Source organism: Equus caballus, chromosome 9, assembly GCF_041296265.1.
Source record: "Equus caballus isolate H_3958 breed thoroughbred chromosome 9, TB-T2T, whole genome shotgun sequence".
Lineage (NCBI taxonomy): Eukaryota > Metazoa > Chordata > Mammalia > Perissodactyla > Equidae > Equus > Equus caballus.
This window is the reverse complement of record NC_091692.1, coordinates 79601221-79614250: the sequence shown is the minus strand read 5'-3', so window position 1 is coordinate 79614250 and position 13030 is coordinate 79601221. Positions and strand designations below refer to the sequence as shown.

General features: G+C 39.0%; 1 long non-coding RNA gene across 2 annotated transcripts; it reads right to left on the bottom strand.

Annotated features, from left to right (window-relative positions):
• Positions 1-668: 668 nt before the first annotated feature.
• Positions 669-12745, bottom strand: LOC111775104 (uncharacterized). Of its 2 annotated transcripts, XR_011421383.1 has the most exons (4): positions 12584-12745; positions 11745-11806; positions 9982-10134; positions 669-830 (listed from the first exon to the last, which is right to left on the bottom strand). It is a non-coding gene; the product is annotated as an uncharacterized lncRNA (long non-coding RNA). The 2 variants fall into 2 exon arrangements; XR_002810605.2 differs by lacking the exons at positions 11745-11806; positions 12584-12745 and adding an exon at positions 10655-11021.
• Between the last annotated feature and the right edge of the window lie 285 nt (positions 12746-13030).

Below are 13030 nucleotides of genomic sequence, written 5' to 3'. Positions count from 1 at the left end.
AAGTCAAAGTAGCCAGAACATGTTCTTGAACATGAAGTAAAATGAAAAACACAAAACAAAATACACAAACAAAAGCAGTGAGCTAATCATTTGAATCAGAGTTTATGCTCTGAAGAAATGATAGGTTTCAGAAAATGGTATTCCAGAACAAGGAGATCCAAACAGATTTTCCTGAATTTTTCTCTGTATTATAATAGTTAGATTCACATTCTTACTCCGCAGCTTTAAGGCTAGATAACCTAGATCGTGTCTCCAGGCATCAATTCAACGTATCTTCTAACGTGCTCCCACGGACTTAGCACAAGGCATTGCACTTAGAAGGATGTAAATTAGTACATTTAGTAAATTAGTACATATTTTCATGAGTGAAAGTATAAATAGATTCTTATGGTGATTATTCTCTCCTTAAAAATGATAACCCTCTCTTAATGTTTTTTTTATGTGTCTCACCGTCTGTTGTTTCACAAATAGATTTTCCTACTCGTAACTATTCAATCTGCCAGGACAATCTCTGACCTGCTTCTCTGATTAAATCTGTTCTTATGACATAGACGTCTATCCAGAGATATTTCGGTCAAAAAGCATAATTTTATCATAAAGTTGATATGTAGTCGTCCACGTATCTTTGCCCTATTTTAGTACAAAAAAAAACAAGGAAAGAACAATGCTTATGCATACAAGTATTGTAATTGATAAAATGTGGCATTTAGCCTGACCCTAATTGGTTTCATTGATCCTAAACTTGACCAACTTCTTTCTTCTCTGGATATATCAAGAAATACATGGTTCTCTGACATCAAATGCAAAGAAGTTCCTGGCACCTTCCATCACTAGAGAGAGAAAAAATAAATAAAAAGTGATTTGCTACATTCTAACAAAGAAAAGCTTAAACAGAATATGATATAACACCAAGGAGAATGTAACACCATTTTCTACATGACCCAAATATCCCACTTCCTTTTTCACTCAGAAAATGATGAATTTGGGGCCAGCCCAGTAGTGCAACGGTTAAGTTCACATGTTCTGCTTCTCAGTGGCCTGGGGTTCGCTGGCTCGGATCCCAGGTACGGACATGGCACCGCTTGGCAAAAGCCATGTTGTGGTATGCGTTCTATATATAAAGTAGAGGAAGATGGGCATGGATGTTAGCTCAGGGCCAGTCTTCCTCAGCAAAAAGAGGAGGATTGGCAGCAGTTAGGTGAGGGTTAATCTTCCTCAAAAAAAAAAATGATGAATTTTACAATTCATGTCTTTTCTCATATTTGTATGTACTTTGCTTCTGTCATCTGGCCCCAATTTGCTAAAATGCTAAAATAAAATATACCTTACCTTTTTCCCCAAAATATTCTTACTGTAAAAGTGACAGGAAAGAGTCAAGATGCTTTGAGTATCCGTTTAATTCAGTGGTTACATTTTAAAGGGATTGGAAAGGGTTTTTTTTTTAAGGCGGTTTAAGATGCTCAAATTGGTTCTGGTCCTGGTCTCGGTTTTGCCACTTAATCTTTGTATAATCTATTTTCAGCCTTAATCTATTGCATACTCTAATGTCTAACACTAACCAAGTCCATTTGCTTCTTTGGCCTTCTGTTTCCCCATCCAACACATGAAGCATTTCTGAAATTTCCCTCTCGCCCTATCTCTCTATGACTCTGAAATTTCAGGGAAAAAAATTGTACTCCATCTTTTTTAAAAAATTGGTCATTTAAATAAGAAAAAACAGGCCGTGCCGTTTGACCTTAGTTAATCCTACTAATATGAAAAATCAATCTAGCCGAAAGTAATAATCCAAATGAAAGCAACAACTTAACATTCACACAGATGTTTACCATATTGCTTTTTATAAATCCCCAAATTAGTGGGGAGTAAATGTCTGAGGATAAGGGAACCCTTAATCAAATTAAGTTCTATCCTCAGTGGGATATTTTGCAGCTGTAAATGATATTTAAGTAACAACATGAAAAATTCTTATGAAATAGTATTAATTGAAAAAAGTAGACTTTCGTATTGTGTGTGCACTGTGATTTCATTGATGTAAAAATGTGCATACATGAGGAAAATGGCTAGAAGGAAACATAGAGATTATTCTGTTAGCATGCTGAGAAATATTTTTTAATAGTCCAAATCTTCTATTATATTGCTTTCATATGAAAAATAGTACAAAGGGGAAAGAAGCCTGGAAAAGAAAAGCTGTTTCCTGAAGGAAGATATTGCTCCCCTGTCTGAGAGGGTATTTTACACCCCTCCAAGGTCTTTTTAATTTTAAACTGATGTAATTTATGAATAACATCCTATAAGTTTAAAGTGTACAATGTGTTGATTTGATATATTTATATATTGCAATATGATTACCATCATAGCATTAGCCAGCACCTCTGTCACATCACATCCTTATCGTTTCTTTTTTTGTGGTGAGAACAATTAAGATCTAGTTCCTCAGCAACTTCGAAGTGTGTACTATAGCATAGTTGACATATTCACTAGGCTGTGTGTGAAAGGACTTCTATCTAAAATGGAACCGGAAGATGGGAAATGAAGAATCTCACGCATACACCCTTAGAAGAACAGAACTTAAATACTGAGAGACTGATTTCTCATAATGTCCAATTTACAGAAAACTGAGACTTATCTGCTAGGAAATGAACATCCGCCAAGAATCGCTCTCCATCCTCAAGCCAATGAACTTATCACTTAGATTCTGGCTGGACTTCCCACTTCTTGCACTCTTTGCCCATAAATACAGACTGCCCCAACCCCTCAACAGACTCACCTATAGCTTGCTACAGCATGCATTTCTGGAATTGCAATCCTCTGCCATTCCTGAACAAACTCAATTTCTGGTAATTCAAGTTTGCCTCAGTTTACCTCTTTATTTATGTTGACGTGTGCGTTAAATCTTCAGGACTCATTTATTTACCAGTTGCAAGTTTGTACCCTTAAACAATATCTCCCCAATTCCTCCACCCCCCAGCCCGTGGTAACCACCATTCTACTCTCTGTTTACATAAGTTCAGCTTTTTTGGATTCTACATGTAAACGATATCCCAGAGTATTTGTCTTTCTCTGTCTGACTTATCTCACTTAGCATAATGCCCTAAAGGTCCATCTATGTTATAGCAAATGGCAGTATTTCCTTCTTTCCTCCAGTTGAATAATGTTTCATTTTATATATATATATATACACCCTATCTTCTTTATCCATTCTTCTGTTGACAGACCTTGGTTTTGTGAATAATGCTGCAAGGAACATGGGATACAGATACCTCTTTGAGATACTGATTTCAATTCCTTTGGATATATATCCAGGAGTGAGATTGCTGGATCATGTGATAGTTCAATTTTTAATTTTTTGAGGAACCATCATACTGTTTCCAATAATGGCTGTACATTTTACATTCCCACCAACAGAGTATAAGGGTTCCTTTTTCTCTGCATTTTCACCAACATTTGTTATCTTTTGTCTTTTTGATAACAGCCTTCCTAACAGGTGTGGAGTGATATCTCGATGTGGTTTTGGTTTGTATTTCCCTGCTGATTAATGTTGAGCATCTTTTTATATACCTATTGGCCATTTGTTTTTTTTTTTAAAATGTCTATCCAGGTCCTTTGTCCATTTCTTAATTGGATTACTTGCCTTTTTGTTATTGAGTTGTATAAGTTATTTACATATTTTGGATATTAATTCCTTATCAGATATATGGTTGGCAAATATTTTCTCCCATTCTGTACAATGCTTTTTCAATTTATTGATTATTTTCTTCGCTGTGTAGAAGCTCTTTAGATTAATGTAGTCCCACTTGATTATTTTAGTTTTTGTTGCCTGTGCTTTTGGTGTCTTATCCAAGAAACCATTGCCAAGAGCAATGTCAAGGATCTTTTCCCCCTACGTTTCATCTAGAAGTTTCATGGTTTCAGGTCTTACATTTAACTCTTTGATCCATTTCAAGTTAATTTTTGTGAGTGGTGTAAGAGAGGGATCTGGTCTCATTCTCTTGCATGTGGATATCCAGTTTTCCCAACACCATTCACTGAAGATACTGTTATTTCCCCATTGTATGTTCTTGACATTCTTGTCAAAATTTGGTTGATTATATATGCATGAGTTTACATCTAGGCTCTCTATTCTGTTCCCCAGGTCGATGTGCCTGTTTCTACAGCAGTACTGATACATGTTATAACATGTGTCATAACTGACTCATGTTTTGATACATAACTGATACATATTATAATATGATATGTTATAATATGGTACATTGATACAGGGTATAATATGGATGAACTTTAAAAACATTCTACTATGTGAAAGAAATGAGTCACAAAAGACATAGTGTATGATTCCATTTATATGAAATGTCCAGAATAGGCAAATCTATATATAGAGAAAGTAAATTAGTGATTGCCTAAGGTGAGGGGAGGGAGGTTTAAGGTGGAGGGAAGAGAGACTGCTAACAGGTACAGGGTTTCTTTTAGAGGTGATGAAAATGTTCTAAATTTAGATTGTGGTGAATGCTGCACAACCCTGTGAGTTTACTAAAAACCATTGAATGGGACACTTTAAATGGATTATTTATATAATATGCAAATTATATCTCAATAATGATGCTTTAGACATTTAATTCAACATATACAATCATTCTGAAACTTAGATTCCACTAGATATTTTTTAAAGAGTGATGCAATATTTTGTGTCAATTTTATAGCATGTTAGATATTACATCTTTTGCAACTAAGTAAACTTAAGATGAAAATGTTTAGATGTCAGTTTAGAAATCTGTGAGTCAGTAAAGAATTTTCCCAAAATTCTTTTGGAAGATGTGCCAGCAAAACAGTGTGAATGCTACCTGATTAAAGGAAGTTCAGTTAAAGAGTGATTATAGTCATTCACGGGAAAAGTGATTAGCACTTCCACTGAGACAATTGCTGTGGGAAAAGGAAGGTAAATATTTATTCATTCATCCATAAACTCTTAAAAGTAAGTCCTCAAGAAATGTTTGTTAAATAAACCTTGGGAAAGGTTGATGATGTCTGAGGCATCTTCATAGTATCTGGCTCATGATCCTACACAGAGTAATTACCTCAGGAAAAATCATTTCACCTTTGGAGCAGAAATGAAATGTGTAGATTTTTTAAAAAATCTCAGACTTTCCCTCTAGTCAACGTATTTGCCCTTTTTGTCTTAGCAATCTTTGCACAGCGTTCCCCAACAAGTTGCAAAGAGGACTGTTTAAAGATGGTTGTGGGGCTGGCCCAGTGGTGTAGGGGTTAAGTTGTGCACTCAGCTTCAGCGGGCCAGGGTTCACCAGTTCAGATCCCGGGCACGGACCTACACACTATTTATCAAGCCATGCTGTGCTGGCATCTCACAAAGAAGAGCTAGAAAGACTTACAACTATGAATATACAGCTATGTACTGGGCTTTGGGGAGAAAAGAAAAACGAGGAAGATTGGTAACAGATGTTAGCTTAGGGACAATCTTCCTCACCAAAAAAGGCATACCTTAAAGATGATCATTTTCTGTCAGGCAGGATGTGGATGAGAAGGAAAAGGATCTAAAAGGGAAGTGACTGGATTGTGGCTCTACTTAGATCATTTCTAGATTGAATGAGTCAGTCCTCCAATAATGGAGACCCTGTAGGAAGAGGATTTCTTTTAGAAGAGAATGGAAGAGATCCTTGTTATAATCACTTCCTCTCCTGTCAGTCACGGGAAAACCAATGGAATTCCTGACTGCCCAGCGCCTACCTTTCCAAATGTAAGTCAGTGAGAAAGCTCTGTTCTTCAAGAAAGCATGTCAGAAGACGTTTGTTTAGGAAGAAAACGATCACAGGGAATAGGGGCTGGATGTTGCCTTCTTAACGTATAAGTCAGCTCAGCAAATCTATGATTTTGATGTAATGCATGTTTGCATATCAATCGGTCATGGATAGCAATTGTAAGTTTTAACATTTGAGACTTCACGTGGAAGACTTAGCATTTATTCCATGAATTACTCCACAATTTATTTCATGAGTGAAGGAAGGTTGCTATTTTAGGCGAAATGTATGGTAAAGGCTGGAAGAATTCCTGTCCCATTCTCCTGATCACTTCCTATAGGTTTCTAAAAATCCCATCATAAGAGAACCATCCCTTTCTGTTAAAGAATAAGGCAACACATCTTGAAGCTTTAGCTTTACAAAGCCGTGGGAGCTAGTAACTCATCAAGTGTCCCATAGTCATTAACACTTTATGACGCTAATCAATCTATCAACTCCTAACCACCAAGCAGATAGTTCATTCCTGGGCCCTGCCTGCCAGGAGTTTACAGTGTAATGGCAGAGAAGAAAAGGCTTAGAAAGCTGACTACGACTATATAAACCCCTTCTTAAGAGAATCAAATACGTGGGGCAAACAATAAGAGGTGCTTTATCAATGCTGCTCTCTCGTGTGAGTTATCAGTTATTGCCTCTATCTGGAAACATGCAGTAATTTCTCCCACCTAAACAAATAAATAACAACAACAAAAAATTCTCCTAGGACACTGCAATCTCCTCCGGTACCATTTCACCATCACTTTACAGCATTAAGCATATAGTCCCATCCTTGAGAATGTCATCTCTAATTCCCTTCAAACCATTTTCTCTGAAAATCCTTATAGTCGGACTATCCAGCCCCCTCCATGCCACCAAAATATCCAGTGACCTCCACAGCACTGAATCCAATTGCCAATGATGCGTATTTAGATTATTTTATCTATTAGCAGTGTTTGGCAGAGTAATTACTCTCTCCTCCTTGAAATATTTTCTTAAGGTAACTTTCCAGGAAACCACTCTCTTAGTTTTCCTCTTAGCTCATAACTATTCTTGGTTTCCTTTTTTTAGATCATCCTTATCTTGTAGATCACTAAACATTGAACGCTTTAGGCTTAAACCTATGATTACGCATGTTCTCGCCGCTTTACTTCCTGGAAGATCTCATCTAGTTTTATGGCTTTCATTCCCACTATTTGCTGACAACTCCCAAATTTACATGTCCAACAAAACTTAGTGTGCTCAGAACCAAACTCTGAATCTTCTCCCCCAAATCTGCCCTGAATCATCCTTTCAGTTGCTCAGGCTAAATATCTTGAGTCATTCATGTTTGACTCCTGTCATGTTCTCACAGCCCATTTCCAATGTTCAATAAATCTATAAATCTTTCAATTTATAAAATTTATTCAATCTTTCAATTTAACCCATAAATTTTTACAAAGAGGACTAAATAAAATCTATTTCATTAACTAGATTAAAGTCTATATATGTAGAGAATCAGAAAACTAAATAAGCAATTACAACACAGTGAGTCAGTGTTATGTCAGATGCGTTAGTTATGATTAGGTTTGCTTGCATTTAAGCAAAGAGCCAGTACAGCTTTTAAAAGATAGAAATTTATTTCTTTCTCATGTAAATAAAAAAACCTAGCAGTAAAATAGCCCAGGTGATATTGGCATCTTTGCAAAGTTCTCAGGGATCAAGGCTCCTTCTGGTTTTCTGCTCTGCTATCCTTAGTGCGTGACTTCCATCCTCAGGGTCGACTTATGGTCCAAGATAGCTCTTGGGTGCATAGCAGTGCATCTACGTTCTGGCCATCTTGAGACGGAAAATGAAAAGTGAAAATGATGCGGGCTTAGTGAATCGAGGAGTCGAAGGGAAGATTTCTTGGACTCTCAAGTTCTGGCAGTAGTGCTCTTTTATTCAGAGAATAGCATGGAGTAGCATGGGGACAGGACCCATGGGCAGGAAGAGCCACAGGCATGGAGTCAGGACCCATGGGCAGTAAGAGCTGCTGGCATGGGGACAGGACCCATGGGCAGGAAGAGCTGCAGGCATGGGGACAGGACACATGGGCAGTAAGAGCTGCTGGCATGGGGACAGGAGCCATGGGCAGGAAGAGCTGCAGGCATGGGGACAGGAGCCATGGGCAGGAAAAGCTGCAATGTTTTGATGGCTAGAGCTAAATTTATAAGGCATAGGTATGTAAGTTATTTCTTTACAAGACAAAGGAAAGATCATGAAAAAAATCGTTAAAATAGTATCAGTGCAGGTGGGGTCTGGTTATTTGGTGGTCCTATAACTTTAGATAAGAATCAGATTGGATCAAGTCAGGATGTCATATGCTTCCTGGAGGATGATATAGATCAGCATGTAGGGCAGGACGCCTTGGACTTCTCTCCCTGGGGCAGCCTTGATCCTCATCAAAAAGAGAACTTCCCCTAGCCTAGTCAGCTCCCTTTAAGCAGCTTTCCAGAAGTCCCACACAGTACTTACACTTACATTTTATTGGCCAGAAACTAGTTACATGGCCACATCTAGCCCAAAGGATGATGAGAAATGTATTACTCTAGTGTGTACAGCATTATCCCAAATAAAATTGGGGTTTTCTTGCTAAGAAGAAGGAGAGACTGGATATTGCTTGGTGATAGTCATTCTTTGCCACGAATACAGAGTGTTATCAGTGTCCAGATGAGGAGTCATAACCCCACGCTTGGGAGGCCAGAGAAAGATTCCAAGAGCATATGATTTCTGCACTCATCCCAGTTTGCCCTGATTTAGAATAACTTGTGCACATATCTGTCTTGCCGCTGGACTGCGAGCCCTGGGAGAGCAGGCACTCTGTCCCCTGCATATTTGTCACCCCTGACGTGGGAGCTGTTCACATGGCAGATCCTCGATATATTTTCAGTGAATTTGAGAGGAAGGTGGTGAAGTTTTTGAAGAGGAAGAGGGGACGGTCTGTCGGCTTTGCTAGAACTTTCATTATCTTTCATCTTCACACACACACAAAATACCTCAGGCCTTATATCACAAAGGCAGCTTATATAAATAATTCTTTGTAACATTTGTAACCTTGTAACCTGTAAAAGGTCCTCTTACTAATGGCTGATCCAGTTTTTACTCATCTCAATGGACAGAACTTCCCCTCCTCCCCAACTTCCACCTTACTCCCGCCCTGGAGTTCCAACCTTGGCCAAGAGTCTAAACGACCCGCCAATTTCAAAATCAGCCTAGGTCACAGGCTTTATGTGAGTAAGCAGCAGTGACTCAGGGTTGCAAAGACCATGACTTGCCATCCTTTCTCAGAACACAGCTCTTCGAATAGGTATGACTATGAAACCAACGTTTGGACACAGATCATTACATAACTGATGCCCAGATGAATCACTATAGCTATTTTTGGATTTATGAGGTCAACTAAAGTTGAACATGGCAATTGCTACTTTAAAGAATCTAAAATCCAAACTAAGACAAATCCCGATGACGGGGGGAAATTTAAGAAGCAGCTGCTAACACACCTTCTCTTATTTCATCCCATTTGTTTTAGCTGGTTTGAGATTACGCACAGAAAGAATGCCTCTGTGAGATGACTACTGATTTACCCAGAAATGAAACTCAAGCTCTAACAGCTAGTTACCTTCCTGTTTCGTTTCGTATTCTGTTACTAAGAAATCACTGTGTATGCACATGTTAATTACAGCAAAGCTGATGGAAACTTGGCTGCCATGTCTAGACACTGGCTGAGCCTGGATCTGGCTGGAGACCTGGTCCAGCTTGAACCTAGATTAAATATTGACCCTCTGAATTGCCTCTTCCCATTTTCCAGTTCGGAGACAGCCTGATTTAGGCATGCCGCCAGTTGCTTCAACTCCGGCATCTCTGCATTATCAGGTGGGTGTGGAGGAGAGAAAGCAGACTACACTCCCTTCAGATTCTGCCTGATAGATATAGAGAGTCATGTTGGAATGTGGATTTCCGAGGATCCCTAAGATGTGCTCTTAAGTGCTCGTCAACAGATGTGCTTCTTAGAACTTTTTCTTATCTCAGGAAAAAGAGATAATTCTCTCTGATATGTTTTCCGGTTTTCACATGTAATGATTTGTGAGGAAGCTATAAAGCCACGAGGTCCAACTTACTGTTTAGGAGAGTAGGATTATCAAAGAGCGCAAATTGATAAGCTCATGAAGTTAGGTACCTGAAAGATAACCAGGAGCTCTTCCTTCATCTCTTCAGCCTGAGCAGCACTTGAAGCGCAGCACCTCAAGGGAGGGAGGGAGAAAAACTACCCTTGCAAACAGGCAAATGCGTCTTTATTGAGTTGGGTCTTCAGAAATCACAGGTCCAGAATCTGAAATTCAGGACTCTCAGTCAGTTGGGATGTTCAGTCCCATGGGCAACGGACTATGAAAGCTAAAGTCAAAGCATCGCAGAGCTGGACAGATATTACATTCCTAATCCAACACTCTTGTATTACCCATAACGAAGCCAAGACTTGGAGAGGTAAAGTCAGAAGTTCAAAACCTAGTGCCGGTACAACAATGTGTTCACAAATGGAGAAGTAGGATGGAGATCTAACAGCTATGTCAATATCTCAGTAAACTTAGTGTTTATTGCCACCTTTAGCAGAAATAAGGCTGCATGGTAACTGGAACATAATTTATTTGCTTTTGACTGGAATTACATCAGTTCAGTGTAGTCCACTAGTTTCTCACGGTAAAATGAAATTACAGTGTCTAATGAATGCAATATGGCCTAAAGGAAAGAGTATGAGTTTAATCCTAGCTTTATTAATCTTTAGTAAACTGGACAACTTACTTAAACTCTCTGAGCCACAGCTTTTTCATCTATAAAACAGAGATAATTCTCACCTTACAGGGTTGACCAAAGGATTCCGGATAATGCATAGAAAGGATCCAACAGTGTTTGGCACTGTTTGTGTTCAATAAATAGTATTATTATCATTGTCATTATTAAATATCAGGAAGACAAATTGTTAACTTTAAGTTAGAGGGCAGCTCTCATTGAATCGTCTCTACAGGTAGTCAAACGACTCATTGCCAATTTTTGCAGGGAAATTTCTTTTCTGTTTATAAGCAGTCCCAGCTTTCCTACCTGGGAGCTCATATTCAAGCCTTTGCTTAAGTTCTTGAACCTCCCCAGGAAGTACTCCCCAAACCTGCTTGTCCTGAATTACACTGCGTTCTTGGATACACTTCCATCCCACATACATTTGTTGTGTTCCGAATGTTTCCGGGGTTGCCATGGTTTCTAATAGTCAATTCTAATCTGCAGGAGAATGGTTGAACTGAGAGGTTACCAGTTAAAGGAAAGGAAGAGAAATGGTCATGTCAAGGTTTCGTATTCTGTGGTCTCAAATTACCCGTCAAACCTTCTATTTTCCTTATTTATAAAATGGGATCATTATACCTACTTCACAAGTTTGTTGTAAGAATGACGTGGACTAATGCATGTTGAAACATGTAGCTTGCAATACACCAGGTGTCTAATGCACATAGTTCTTTCTTTGTCCCCCAGGATGTCCCATCCTCAACATTACAATCCTACCAGTCTGGTTAGCTCACCCTGTCCTTGACACACTAACATCTTTACCTCTTTCCTCAGCTCTCTTCTCAGAAAGTTCTCCTTCTTTCTCTTCTTTTTAACCACTTAATTCCATGTAATTGTAGCAAAGAGTAAGGGGGCTTTTCTAACTGGCTTTTTATTACTGACTTTATTACTCCATCTAAACTGAGCTGCTGAAACCTTTTGAGGAATAAGAAAAGGTCTCAGAGAGGATGGACTGTGTCACTCTCAGTTGTGTATGTAACCCCAGTGCTGGGCAAAGAGTCTGGCATGGAATGAGCACTACATATCAGGAGTCGGGCATATGGTTCCAGAACCTGAATTTGCAATCTAAACTTTTCTTGCTATCTTTGGACTTCAGGCGAGTTACTTAACCTTTTTCAGCTCTATTTTCTCATCTGGAAAATGGAGATAACAACAGCACTCTCTTCAGTATTCTGTTGAGGATAAAATGTAAAATGCGTCTATTCAGTGTTCAATACATTTTACATATTATTGACAGCTGTAACTAAATAACTATTCAAGTATCACATGGAGATAAAATAATTACAAAGTATGCATAAGTAGTTTGATATTATTTAACCTGTAGATCAAGAATTAGATGAGCTAGGGCTTCAGGACCCTCTGATTCTTTTTTACAAAAGGGCACCCCGGTCAAACCACACTCTGCTTTGCCCGCCCCCAAAGTGTCCTTTGTGCTGCAAATACAACACCTTTGTTCACATGCTTCATTCTATTTCGAATGCCTCTTCCTTTCCTCAGGACTGGCCCTGTGCCAAGAGGTTAAAGTTCTCTGCTTCCATAGCCTGGGTTTTCGGGTTTAGATCCTGGTTCAGACCTACTCCACTCATCAGCCATGCTGTGGAGGAATCCCACACACAAAGTAGAGAAAGATTGGCACAGATGTTAGCTCAGGGAGAATTTTCCTCAAGCAAAAAAAAAAAAACGAGGATTGGCAACGGATGTTAGCTCAGGGCAAATCTTCCTCACCAAAAACAAGAAATTCTATCCTCCTTTCAAGATACAAACTGAATGCAGAGACCCCCTGATGTCTGCTTGGATTCTCCCACTGTCTGCCTTTCACAGCCTTCCTTTCTCCTCCTTCCAAATACAACAGGTTACAGTGTCACCATCCTCTGTTACTCCATGGCAACTCGTTCACACCTCCCTGACAGCACTACGTTTAATTGCTTGACTGGCTTCCAGGGGCTTACCTCTATTCGATTACGCACTTCTTGCCAACAGAGTCATCTTCATCTTCTATCTCCCAGTGTAGAGAACATGGCAGGCCTCTGTCCCATTTGATGGAATCACAGTGGATTGATTTAGTTGGAACTGACAACAGTTTGTGAAATCATTTGCCTCTGCTGCTTCTCACGTCCTCGTTAATTTGATGGTTTATTCTAATTACCTCTTACTGGAATTGTGTTGTCAGTTTGGTTTCGTGAGATCCGAAATTAAAACAACAAACAGGAATGAGTAGGGTGGGGCTGCCTTAAGAGTGATTATAAGGGATTTAAAAGCAGTACTGTAGAGACATGCAAATTGGTACCAAGAATCTATCCCCTTTTATTCTCAGAGTTTTGTAAAGTTTCTATCCTTTTCTTTTAGAAAGAGTCAGCCTGATGAATTAAGCACAAGGGTTGGTTTAATCAACAGGC